Below are 12348 nucleotides of genomic sequence, written 5' to 3'. Positions count from 1 at the left end.
ATGTCTCCTCATCCAGTACTGGACTAGCAGTCTGACAATTTAGAAACCGTGGAGGGTGTTGAGAGAGGTGGTGGTGAGGTGGAGCTGGGTGTTATCAGCATACATGTGGAGACTGACACTGTGTTTTCAGATGATGTTGCTGAGGGCTGGCATGTGGATGAGAAATAAGAAGGGGCCAAGGATAGATCCTTGTGGGACACCAGAGGTGTTGATGCAGGAGCCGAAAGAAAAGCAATTGCAGATGATTCTCTGTTTAATTTTGAATTAATCCAATAATAGCGCATCACACTTTTATTCTGAGGGCTCAGGTCTTTGTTCAGGGATTCGGCATTGATAATGCTGTTGAATATCAAGAGGTGGTGGTTAGAGGCTCTTTTGTTGGAGATAGTCATTGCCGGGCACTTGTGTGGCGCAAATGTTACTTGTCACTTATCAGCCCCAGCCTTAATGTCGTCCAAGTCTTGCTGCATGTGGGCACGGGCTGCTTCATTATCTGAGGAGTTGTGAATGGAACTGAACACTGTGCAGTCATCAGCGAACATCCCCAGTTCCGACCTTATGTTGGAGGGAAGATGGTTGAGCCTAGGACACTGCCCGGAGGAACTCCTGCAGCGATGTCCTGTGGCTCAGGTGATTGGCCTCCAACAACCACAACCATCTTCCATTGTGCTGGGTGTGACTCCAACCAGTGGAGAGTTTTCCCTCCGATTCCCATTGACTTCAATTTTACTCGGGCTCCTTGATGCCACACACCTGGTCAAATGCTGCCTTGATGTCAAGGGCAGTCACTCTCACCTCACCTCTGGAATTCAGCTCCTTTGTCCATGGTTGGACCAAGGCTGTAATGAGGTCTGGAGCCGGGTGGTCCTGGCGGAACCCAAACTGAGCATCAGTGAGCAGGTTATTGGTGAGTAAGTGCCACTTGATAGCACTGTCGATGACAACTTCCATCATTTTGCTGATGACTGAGAGTAGACTGCTGGGGCAGTAATTGGCTGGATTGGATTTCTCCTGCTTTTTGTGGACAGGACATACCTGGGCAGCTTTCTGCTTTGTCGGGTAGATGCCAGTGTTGCAGCTGTACTGAAACAGCTTGGCTAGAGGTGCGCCTAGTTCTGGAGCACAAGACATCAGCAGAACAGCCGGGATGTTGTTAGAGTCCATAGCCTTTGTTGTATCCAGTGCGCTCAGCCCTTTCTTGATATCACGTGGAGTGAATCAAATTGGCTGAAGACTGGCTTCTGTGATGGTAGGAACCTCAGGAGGTGGCCGAGATGAATCATTTCACTCGGCACTTCTGGTTGAAGATAGTTGCAAATGCTTCAACCTTATCTTTTGCACAGCGTGCTGGCCTCCACCATCATTGATGATGGGAATGTTCATGGAGTCTCCTCCTCCCGTTAGTTATTTAAAGATCTACCACCATTGATGACTGGATGGTCACAGGACTGCAGTTCTTTGATCTGATCGGTTGGTTGTGGGATCGCTTAGCACAGGGCTGTTTTGATGATTTGTATGCATGGTCCCCCGTCCGTGTTTATTCTTGCTCACCCAGTAACCAGTGCATGTATTTGAAAGGATTTTTTGATGGGTCTGCTACTTACAGGTTATGCACATCTTCGCACTGAATCTAAAGTTGCAGTTAACTGACGATTGTCAGTGTCTACTTTCACTCCCGTAGCCCCATAGGCAGAGAGTGGGCGTGTGATAGAAATGCGCTGTACAGATGGGATTATGCAGAAGGAAATGCAGAATGTGAAAAGACTTGCCAAAATCCATATACACTACATCAAACGCACTACCCCTATCGAACCTCCTTGTTGCCTCCTCAAAAAATTCAATCAAATTTAATCAGACACGATCTTCCCTTGGCAAATCAATGCTGACTGTCGCTGATTACTCCTTGTCTTTCTACATGACGATTTATCCTGGCCTTCAGAATTTTTTCCAATAATTTTCACAGCACCGGGATTAGCCTGACTGGTCTGTAGTTACTCGGCCTATCCCTTTTTCCTTTTTTAAACAACGGCAACACATTAGCAGTCCTCCAAGATGTGGATTGTATTTAAGTAGCAGACACATTCAGAAATTCTTTCAAATGTGTGTGCTGGAACTGGGGGAGTAAGACTAAACACGGACGGTAGAAAATGTAAACAAAGCTTCAAAAGCAGCCCTGTGTAAAAATGAGAAAATAGGATAAGAGCATAGGAAATTGGAGTCGGCCATACGGCCCCTCGAGCCTCCTCCGCCATTTAACAAGATCATGGCTGATCATTGACCTCAGCTCCACCTTCCCGCTTGATCCCCATATCCCTTGATACCATTCGAGTCAAAAAAATACCAACAACGACAACTTGAATTTATATAGCGCCTTTAATGTAGTAAAACGTTCCAAGGTGCTTCACAGGAGAATTAAAGGACAAGAAACTTGACACCGAGCCACATGAGGAGAAATTAGGGCAGGGGACCAAAAGCTGGCCAAAAAGGTAGGTTTTAAGGAGCGCCTTAAAGAGGAAAACAGAGGTAGAGAGGCGGAGAGGTTTAGGCAGGGAATTACAGAGCGATAGGGAGCTAATAGCAATTTGCCTGTGGGAGGCTGGACAGCTCAGTCGCTAAAGTATCGGACTTTTAATCTGAACGTCCGTGAATCAAGTCTCTATCTGGGTGCAGTTTTAAAACCAAAATTCTCAACTCCTTGTTTCATGAAACACAAGTCATTCATGCTGATCTCATCAATATATTTTAAAGATTCGGCACAATCGCAGTGCTTATAGGTTCATTGATTGGTATTTTTGAGATCATCAATTCTTAACTTCATGGAGTCCCATGAAACGAGCATTTCAAGCTGTTATTTCCTGCTGTCTCAATAAAACTCATTAGTATTTGTTGAATGTTTGTCACAACCCTTGTTTTTTCAAATATAATTCTAATATTTTCTAAATATACTTTAAAGCTTTGCAAGCAAATCTGTTTTTCTGACATAGTATTTTATAAAGTCTCTGCTTTCAAGTGTAAATTTTGTGTTGTCTTCATTGACACCTGAATTATGAAATATATTACATTTTCCATTAATAATTTATATAAGTATTTATTAATATATTTTAAAACTTTGCAACCGAACGTCTGATTCTTTAAATAGGTTATTTTCTAATATCACCGGCTTCAAGTGTAAATTTACTTGTTGTCTTCACTGATAAAAGCAACGCTCGAATAGGGCCTTGAATCCTGGACACTCACATTAAAAGTCTGATGTTTTATTGACTGAACTATCCGGGGTCATACAGCAAGTATCTTATGCAGATCTTTGCCCTGCCGCTAAAGTAGCAGTTAGCTCGCGATTTTTACTTTCACTCACGCAGCCTCACAAAACACAAAACATAAAAGAGCGTGGTGGCGGTAAGGGTATTTGTGAAGTGTGGGTGTGTGAGCGAAATGCGCTGCGCAGCCGGGATCAGTACAGGAGGATGTCAACGATGTAATGTTGCATCTCGGCCAGTGAATGTCGCTGTGTTAGCTTACATGCATGAGCCCGGATAGCTCAGTCGGTAAAGCATCAGTCTTTTAATCTGAGGGTCCAGGGTTCAAGTCCCTGTTCGGGCGCTGCTTTTATCAGTAAAGACAACACCTAAACTTACACTTAAAAGCAGTGACATTAGAAAATACCCCATCAAAAGAATCAGACATTTGCTTGCAAAATTTTAAAATATATTAAGTAAACACTAGAATATGTAATATATTTCAAAATTCAGATGTGACAAATATGCAACACAAATCAAAACGTTTTATTGAAACATCAGGGATGACCAGCTTGAAATGCTCGTGTTTCATGGGGCTGCATGAACGTTGCAACTGATCATCTCGAAACTATCGCTCCATGTACCTTAAAGCACCGCCACTGTGACTAATCATTAAAATGCGTTAATCAGATCAGCATGAACGGTTTCTTTTTCACGGGGTTGTCTGAAAGACGAAATTGAGAATTTTTAATGAAAAGCAGCACCCAAACAAAGACCTGAACCCTGAGATTAAAAGTCTGATGTTTCACCGACTGAACTATCTGGGCTCACGCTCTTTTCACAACACAGCGACATCCAGTGGCTGATATTGAACATTACATCGTTCACATTCTGTATTTCATTCTGCTGTCATCCCGTCAGGCAGGGACCGACAACAATGGCTTTGGTTTTCCCTATATTTAATTGGAGAAAATGCCTGCTCATCTACTACTGGACTAGCAGTCTGACAATTTAGAAACGGTGGCGGGGGTTGAGAGAGGTGGTGGTGAGGTGGAGCTGGGTGTTATCAGCATACATGTGGAGACTGACACTGTGTTTTCAGATGATGTTGCTGAGGGCTGGCATGTAGATGAGAAATAAGCAGGGGCCAAGGATACCAGAGGTGATGATGCGGGAGCCGAATGAAAAGCCATTGCAGGTGAGTCTCTGTTTAATGTTGAATAAATCCAATAATAGCGCATCAGACTTTTATTCTGAGGGTCCAGGGTTCAGGTCTTTGTTGAGGAATTCGGCAATGGAAATGCTGTTGAATATCAAGAGGTGGTGCTGAGAGGCTCTCTTGTTGGAGATAGTCATTGCCTGGCACTTGTGTGGCGCGAATGATACTTGCTATTTATCAGCCCCAGCCTGAATGTCGGAAATGTCTTGCTGCATGTGGGCACGGGCTGCTTCATTATCTGAGGAACTGTGAATGGAACTGAACACTGTGCAATCATCAGCGAACATCCCCACTTCTGACCTTATGTTGAAGGGAAGGTCATTGATGAAGCTGCTGAAGATGGCTGGGCCGAGGACACTGCCCTGAGGAACTCCTGCAGCGATGTACCACAACCATCTTCCTTTGTGCTAGGTACTGGAGAGTTTTCCACTGAACAATATTGACTTCAATTTTACTCGGGCTCCTTAATGCCACACTTGGGCAAATGCTGCCTTGATGTCAAGGACAGTCACTCTCAGCTCACCTCTGGAATTCAGCTCTTCTGTCCATGATTGGACCAAGGCTGTAATGAGGTCTGGAGCCGAGTGGCCATTGGCGAACCCAAACTGAGCCTCAATGAGCAGGTTATTGGTGAGTAAGTGCCGCTTCATCGTGCTGTCGACGACAGGTTCCATTACTTTGTTGATGATTGGCTGGATTGGATATGTCCTGATTTTGTGGACAGGACATACCTGCACAGCTTTTCGCATTGTCGGGTAGATGCCAGTGTTGTAGCTGTACTGGAACAGCTTGGCTAGAGGCAGAGCTGGTTCTGGAGCACAAGACTGCAGCACGACAGCCGGGATGTTGTCGAGGCCCATAGCCTTTGCTGTATCGAGTGCGCTCAGCCCTTTCTTGATATCACGTGGAGTCAATTGAACTGGCTGAAGACTGGCTTCTGTGATGGTTGGGGCCTCAGGAGGAGGCCGAGATGAATCATTGCACTCGGCACTTCTGGCTGGAGATAGTTGCAAACACTTCAACCGTATCTTTTGCACAGCGTGCTGGCCTCCACCATCATTGATGATGGGAATGTTCATGGCGTCTCCTCCTCCCGTTAGTTATTTAATGATCCACCACCATTGACGACTTGATGTGACAGGACTGCAGAGCTTTGATCTGATCCATTGGTTGTGGGATCGCTTAGCACAGCGCTGTTTTGATGATGTTTATGCATGGTCCCCCGTCCGTGTTTATTCTTGCACACCAGTTCCCAGTGCATGTATTTGAAAGGATTTTTTGATGGGTCTGCTACTTACAGGTTATGCACAGCTTTGCACTGAACCTAAAGTTGCAGTTAACTGAGGATTGTCACTGTCTACATTCACTCCCGTAGCCCCATAGGCAGAGAGAGAGGGTGTGTGAGAGAAAAGCGCTGCACAGGTGGGATTACTGCAGAAGGAAATGCAGAATGTAAAAAGACTTGCCAAAATCCATATACACTACATCAAACGCACAATTCTTATCGACCCTCCTTGTTGCCTCCTCAAAAAATTCAATCAAAGTTAATCAGACACGATCTTCCCTTGACAAATCCATGCTGACTGTCACTGATTAACCCATGTCTTTCTAAATGACGAATTACCCGGGCCCTCAGAATTTTTTCCAATCATTTTCACACCACCAGGGTTAGGCTGACTGGCCTGTAATTACTCGGTCTGTCCCTTTTCCCCTTTTTAAACAATGGTACTACATTACTAGTCTGCCAAGATGTGCAATGTATGTAAATAGCAGACACATTCGGAAATCCTTTCAAATGTGTGGGCTGGAACTGGGGGAGTAAGACTAAACACAGACATTGAAAATGCAAACAAAGCTTCAAAAGCAACCCTGTCTAAAAATGGGAAAAGAGCATAGGAACATAGGAAATTGGAGTAGGTGTAGGCCATACGAGCCTGCTCCGCCATTCAATAAGATCATGGCTGATCATCGAACTCAACTCCACCTTCCCGCTTGATGCCCATATCCCTTGTTTCCCTTTGAGTCAAAAAACTACCAACAACGACAACTTGAATTTATATAGCCCCTTTAATGTAGTAAAACGTTCCAAGGCGCTTCACAGGAGAATTAAAAGACAATAAAATTCATACTGAGCCACATAAGCAGAAATGAAGGCAGGGGACCAAAAGCTTGGCCAGAAAGGTAGGTTTTAAGGAGCGCCTTAAAGAGGAAGAGAGAGGTAGCGAGGCGGAGAGGTTTAGGCAGGGAATTACAGGGCGATAGGGACCTAATAGCAATTTGCCTGTGGGAGGCTGGATAGCTCAATCGCTAAAGTATCAGACTTTTAATCTGAAAGTCTGTGAGTCAAGTTTCTATCTGGGTGCAGTTTTAAAACCAAAATTTTCAACTCCTTGTTTCATGAAACACAAGTCATTCATGCTGATCTCATCGATATATTTTAAAGATTTGGCACGATCGCAGTGCTTAAAGGTTCATTGAGTGGTATTTTTGAAATCATCAATTCTTACCTTCATGCAGTCCCATGAAACGAGCGTTTCAAGCTGTTATTTCCTGCTCTCTCATTAAAACTCATTAATATTTGTTGAATGTTTGTCACAACACTTGTTTTTTCAAATATAATTCTAATATTTACTAAATATACTTTAAAGCTTTGCAACCAAACGTCTGATTCTTTAAATAGGGTATTTTCTAATATCACCGGTTTCAAGTGTAAATTTACTTGTTGTCTTCACTGATAAAAGCAACGCCCGAATAGGGCCCTGAATCCTGGACACTCACATTAAAAGTCTGATGTTTTATTGACTGAGCTATCTGGGGTCATACAGCAAACATCTTATGCACCTCTTTGCCCTGCCGTTAGAGTAGCAGTTAGCTCGTGATTTTTACTTTCACTCACGCAGCCTCACAAAACACAAAACATAAAAGAGCGTGGTGGCGGTAAGGGTATTTGTAAAGTGTGGGTGTGTGAGAGAAATGCGCTGTACAGCCGGGATAAGGACAGAAGGATGGGAACGTTGTAATGGTGCATCTCGGGCAGTGAATGGCGCTGTGTTAGCTTACATCCACGAGCCTGGATAGCTCAGTTGGAAAAGCATCCGACTTTTAATTTGAGGGTCTAGGGTTCAAGTTCCTGTTCGGGCGCTGCTTTTATCAGTGAAAACAACACCTAATTTACACTTAAAAGCAGTGACATTAGAAAATACCCCATCAAAAGAATCAGACATTTGCTTGCAAAGTTTTAAAAAATATTAAGCAAACACTAGAATATGTAATATATTTCAAATTCAGGTGTTGTGACAAATATGCAACACAAATGTTCTGTTGAAACAACAGGGAAGAGCAGCTTGAAATGCTCCTGTTTCATGGGGCTGCATGAACGTTGCAACTGATCATCTCGAAACTATCGCTCCATGTACCTTAAATGACTAATCATTAAAATGCGTTAATGAGATCAGCATGAACGGTTTCTTTTTCACGGGGTTGCCTGAAAGATGGAATTGAGAATTTTGATTTAAAAGCAGCGCCCAAACAAAGACCTGAAGCCTGGACCCTCAGATTAAAAGTCTGATGTTTTACCGACTGAACTATCTGGGCTCACGCACATTTCACAACACAGCGACATCCAGTGGCGGATGTTGAACATTACATCGTTCACATTCTGCATTTCATTCTGCTGTCATCCCGTCCGGCGGGGACCGACAACAATGGCTTTGGTCTTCCCTATATTTAATTGGAGAAAATGTCTGCTCATCCAGTACTGGACTAGCAGTCTGACAATTTAGAAACCGTGGAGGGGGTTGAGAGAGGTGGTGGTGAGGTGGAGATGGGTGTTATCAGCATATATGTGGAGACTGACACTGTGTTTTCAGATGATGTTGCTGAGGGCTGGCATGTGGATGAGGCATAAGAAAGGGCCAAGGATAGATCCTGGCGGGACAGCAGAGGTGATGATGCGGAGCAGAAAGAGAAGCCATTGCAGATGATACTCTGTTTAATGTTGAATTAATCCAATAATAGCGCCTCAGATTTTATTCTGAGGGTCCAGGTCTTTGTTGAGGGATTCGGCAATGCTAATGCTGTTGAATATCAAGAGGTGGTGGCTAGAGGCTCTCTTGTTGGAGATAGTCATTGCCTGGCACTTGTGTGGCGTGAATGTTACTTGCTAATTATCAGCCCCAACCTGAATGTCGGCTAAGTCTTGCTGCATGTGGGCGTGGGCTGCTTCATTATCTGAGGAATTGCGAATGGAACTGAACACTGTGCAATCATCAGCGAACATCCCCAGTTCTGACCTTATGATGGACGGAAGGTCATTGATGAAGCAGCTGAAGGTGGTTGGGCCGAGGACACTGCCCTGAGGAACTCCTGCAGCGATGTACTGGGGCTGAGATTATTGGCCTCCAGCAACCACAACCATCTTCCTTTGTGCTTGGTATGACTCCAGCCAGTGGAGAGTTTTCCTCTGATCAATATTGACTTCAATTTTTCTTGGGCTCCTAGATGCCACACTTGGTCAAATGCTGCCTTGAGGTCAAGGGCAGTCACTCTCACCTCACCTCTGGAATTCAGCTATTTTGTCCATGAATGGACCAAGGCTGTAATGAGGTCTGGAGCCGCGTGGCCGTTAGGGAACCCAAACTGAGCATCAGTGAGCAAGTTATTGGTGAGTAAGTGCCGCTTTATAGCACTTTCGATGACACCTTCTATCGTTTTGCTGATGATTGAGAATAGACTGAATGGGGCGGTAATTGGCTGGATTGGATTTCTCCTGCTTTTTGTGGACACGACATACCTGGGCAGCTTTCCACATTGTCGGGTAGATGCCAGTGTTGTAGATGTACTGGAACAGCTTGGCGACAAGCGCAGCTAGTTCTGGAGCACAAGACTTCAGCACAACAGCCGGGATTTTGTCGGGGCCCATAGCCTTTGCTGTATCTAGTGCGCTCAGCCCTTTCTTGATATCAAGTGGAGTCAATCGAACTGGCTGAAGACTGGCTTCTTTGATGTTTGGGGCCTCAGGAGGATGCCGAGATGAATCATTTTACTCGCCACTTCTGGCTGAAGATAGTTGCAAACGCTTCAACCTTATCTTTTGACCAGCATGGGAATGTGCGTGGTGTCTCCTCCTCCCGTTAGTTATTTAATGATCCAGCACCATTGATGACTGGATGTGACAGGACTGCAGTGCTTTGATCTGATCTGTTGGTTGTGGGATCGCTTATCAAAGTCTTTTTTTAAGCTTTGTATGCATGGACCCCCATCCGTGTTTATTCTTGCTCACCCGGTTCCTAGTGAATGCATTTGAAAGGATTTTGTGATGGGTCTGCTACTTACAGGTTACACCTTTGCACTGAACCTAAAGTTGCAGTTAACTGACGATTGTCAATGTCTACTTTCACTCACACAGCCTCATAGGCAGAGAGAGTGGGTGTATGAGAGAAATGCGCTCTCCAGATGGGATTACTGCAGAAGGAAATGCAGAATGTGAACAATGTAATGTTGCATGTTAGCCACGAGAGGTCGCTGCGCAATATTCAACATATGATCCCGCATTGCTCAGTCGGTTAAACATCAGACTTTTAATCTGAATGTCCAAGGTTCAAGTCCCTGTTAAATAGTTGCTTTTAAATTAAAAGTTCTCAATTCTATCTCTCGTGCAACCCTGTAACACTTGAGCCTATCCTGCTGCTGCAATAAAACTCATTAATATCTGTTCAATGTTTGCCGCAACACAGACTTTTCAAATATAATTTATTTTAGAATATTATTTTTATATGTTTTAAAACTTTGCAAGTAAACTGATTTTTGATACGGTATTTTCCAATGGCACGGCTTTCAAGTGTAAACTGGGTCTTGTTTTCATTGATAAACGCAACACCCTGGACACTCAGATTAAAGTCTGAAGCTCTATTTTTGGATTTATTCAACATTTAACAGGTTTCCAACATTGTAATCATCCGTTTTTCTGATACAACCGTTCCTTTACTAGATTTCAGCTGCAAATTTTAATGTCCTCATGAAAGACAGAAACAAATTCTTTCATACTGTGCAACCTTTCCTTTACCATTTATTACCTTTAGATTTTAAAGTTTGCTATGTCGCCCATGACATATATTAATCTATTGAACTTCAAAAGCTGGTCAAGAATGCCTTCCTTAAATTCTATTCCGAATAAGAAATGCACAAAACCTCTTCATAGAAACTTACAGCACAGAAGGAGGCCAATCGGCCCATTGTGCCTGTGCTGGCTCCTAGACAGAGCAGTTGTGTTTAGTCCCACCTCACCGCTTTTTGCCCATAACCCTATAAGTTCCTCATTCTCAAGTGTCTGTCCAACTCCCTTTTAAACTTGTGTATAGAATCAGCTTCCACCACCTTTTAAGTCGTTCACATTCTGTATTTCCTTCTGCAGTGATCCCGTCTGTACAGTGCATTTCTCTCACACCCCCACTCTCACTGCCTCCCACAGGCTTCACTTCTCAAATACCCCCCACCCCGCAAACCCCCGCTATGCACTTTAATTTTTGTTTTTTATGGGGTTGCATGAGTGAAAGTAAAATTGATCTTGAGCTAACTGCAACTGTAGAGCCAGGAGCAAAGATTGTAGTGTAGATGTAGTGTCCAGGGTTCAAGTCCCTGTTCCGGCGTTCCTTCTAACAATGAAAACAAAACCCAGTTTACACTTGAAAGCTGTGCCATTGGAACATACCCTATCAAAACAATCAGGTTTCATTGCAAAGTTTCAAAACATATAAAGATAAACGTATAAAAAATTATATTAGTAAAATCTGTGTTGTGGCAAACGTTGAGCAGATAGTAATGAGTTTTATTGAGAATGCAGGAAAGCTCAGCTTGAAAGACTCAAGTTTGAGGGGGTTGCATGAGAGATAGAATTCAGAATTTTAATTTAAAAGCAACCCCGTGAAAAATGAACCGTTCATGCTGATCTCATTAACGCATTTTAATGATTAGTCACAGCGGCGGTGCTTTAAGGTACATGGAGCGGTAGTTTCCAGATGATCAATTCAAACGTTCATTTCAAGCTGCTCTGTTGTCTCAATAAAACTTTTTGATTTGTGTTGCATATTTGTCACAACACCTGAATGTTGAAATATATTACATATTCTAGCATTTACGTAATATATTTTAAAACTTTGCAAACAAATGTCTCATTCTTTTGATGGGCTATTTTCCAATGTCACTTCTTTTAAGTGTAAGTTTAAGTTTGGTTTTCATTGATAAAAGCAGCGCTCCAACAGGGACTTGAACCCTGGACCCTCAGATTAAAAGTCTGATGTTCTACCAACTGAGCTATCCGAGCTCAGAGACTCACTGCTGCGCAGCGCCCTACCGTAGCTAAGATGGAACATTACATCGTTTATATTCTGCATTTCTTTCTGCAGCACTCCCGTCTGCACAGCACATTTCTCTCACACACCCACTAAGACGCAGACCCATTCGGAAATCCTGTCAAATGCGTGTGCTGGGAACTGGGGCTGTAAGACTAAACACGGACGGTGGAAAATGCAGATAAGGCTTCAAATGCAACCCTGTGTAAAAATGTGAAAAGAGCATAAAAACATAAGAAATAGGAGCAGGAGTAGGCCATCCTTCTTAGACAGTACCTCGGAACCGAGGATGACTTGCTTCCACGTTAAAAAAGAGTTCTCTGCTGACTGATGAGTCCAATGCGGTACCTACAGTCTCTGTTACAGGTGGGGCAGACGGTGGTTGAAGGGGCGGGTGGGTGTGGTGCTTGGGTTGATGTGCGCTCCCTGCGTGCCTGCGCTTGGCTTCCGCTTGCTCCCAGTGAAGGGACTTGAGGTGTTCGGCGCCTTCCCGGATGCTTCTCCTCCACTTCGGGCGGCCTTGGGCCATGGTTTCCCAGGTGTC

General features: G+C 43.9%; 2 non-coding genes across 2 annotated transcripts; one reads left to right on the top strand and one right to left on the bottom strand.

Moving 5' to 3' along the window:
* The first annotated feature begins 3527 nt into the window (after window positions 1-3527).
* trnak-uuu (transfer RNA lysine (anticodon UUU)) lies at window positions 3528-3600 on the top strand. The gene has a single exon. It is a non-coding gene; the product is annotated as a tRNA-Lys (tRNA).
* An 8103-nt stretch (window positions 3601-11703) lies between these two features.
* Window positions 11704-11776, bottom strand: trnak-uuu (transfer RNA lysine (anticodon UUU)). The gene has a single exon. It is a non-coding gene; the product is annotated as a tRNA-Lys (tRNA).
* Between the last annotated feature and the right edge of the window lie 572 nt (window positions 11777-12348).

This window comes from Somniosus microcephalus, unplaced genomic scaffold (genome assembly GCF_052327205.1).
Source record: "Somniosus microcephalus isolate GS21.2 unplaced genomic scaffold, FLI_Smic_1.0 unresolved_chr2, whole genome shotgun sequence".
Classification (NCBI taxonomy): Eukaryota; Metazoa; Chordata; class Chondrichthyes; order Squaliformes; family Somniosidae; genus Somniosus; species Somniosus microcephalus.
Note: the sequence above shows the minus strand (reverse complement) of the source record. Positions and strands in the feature narration are given on the sequence as shown.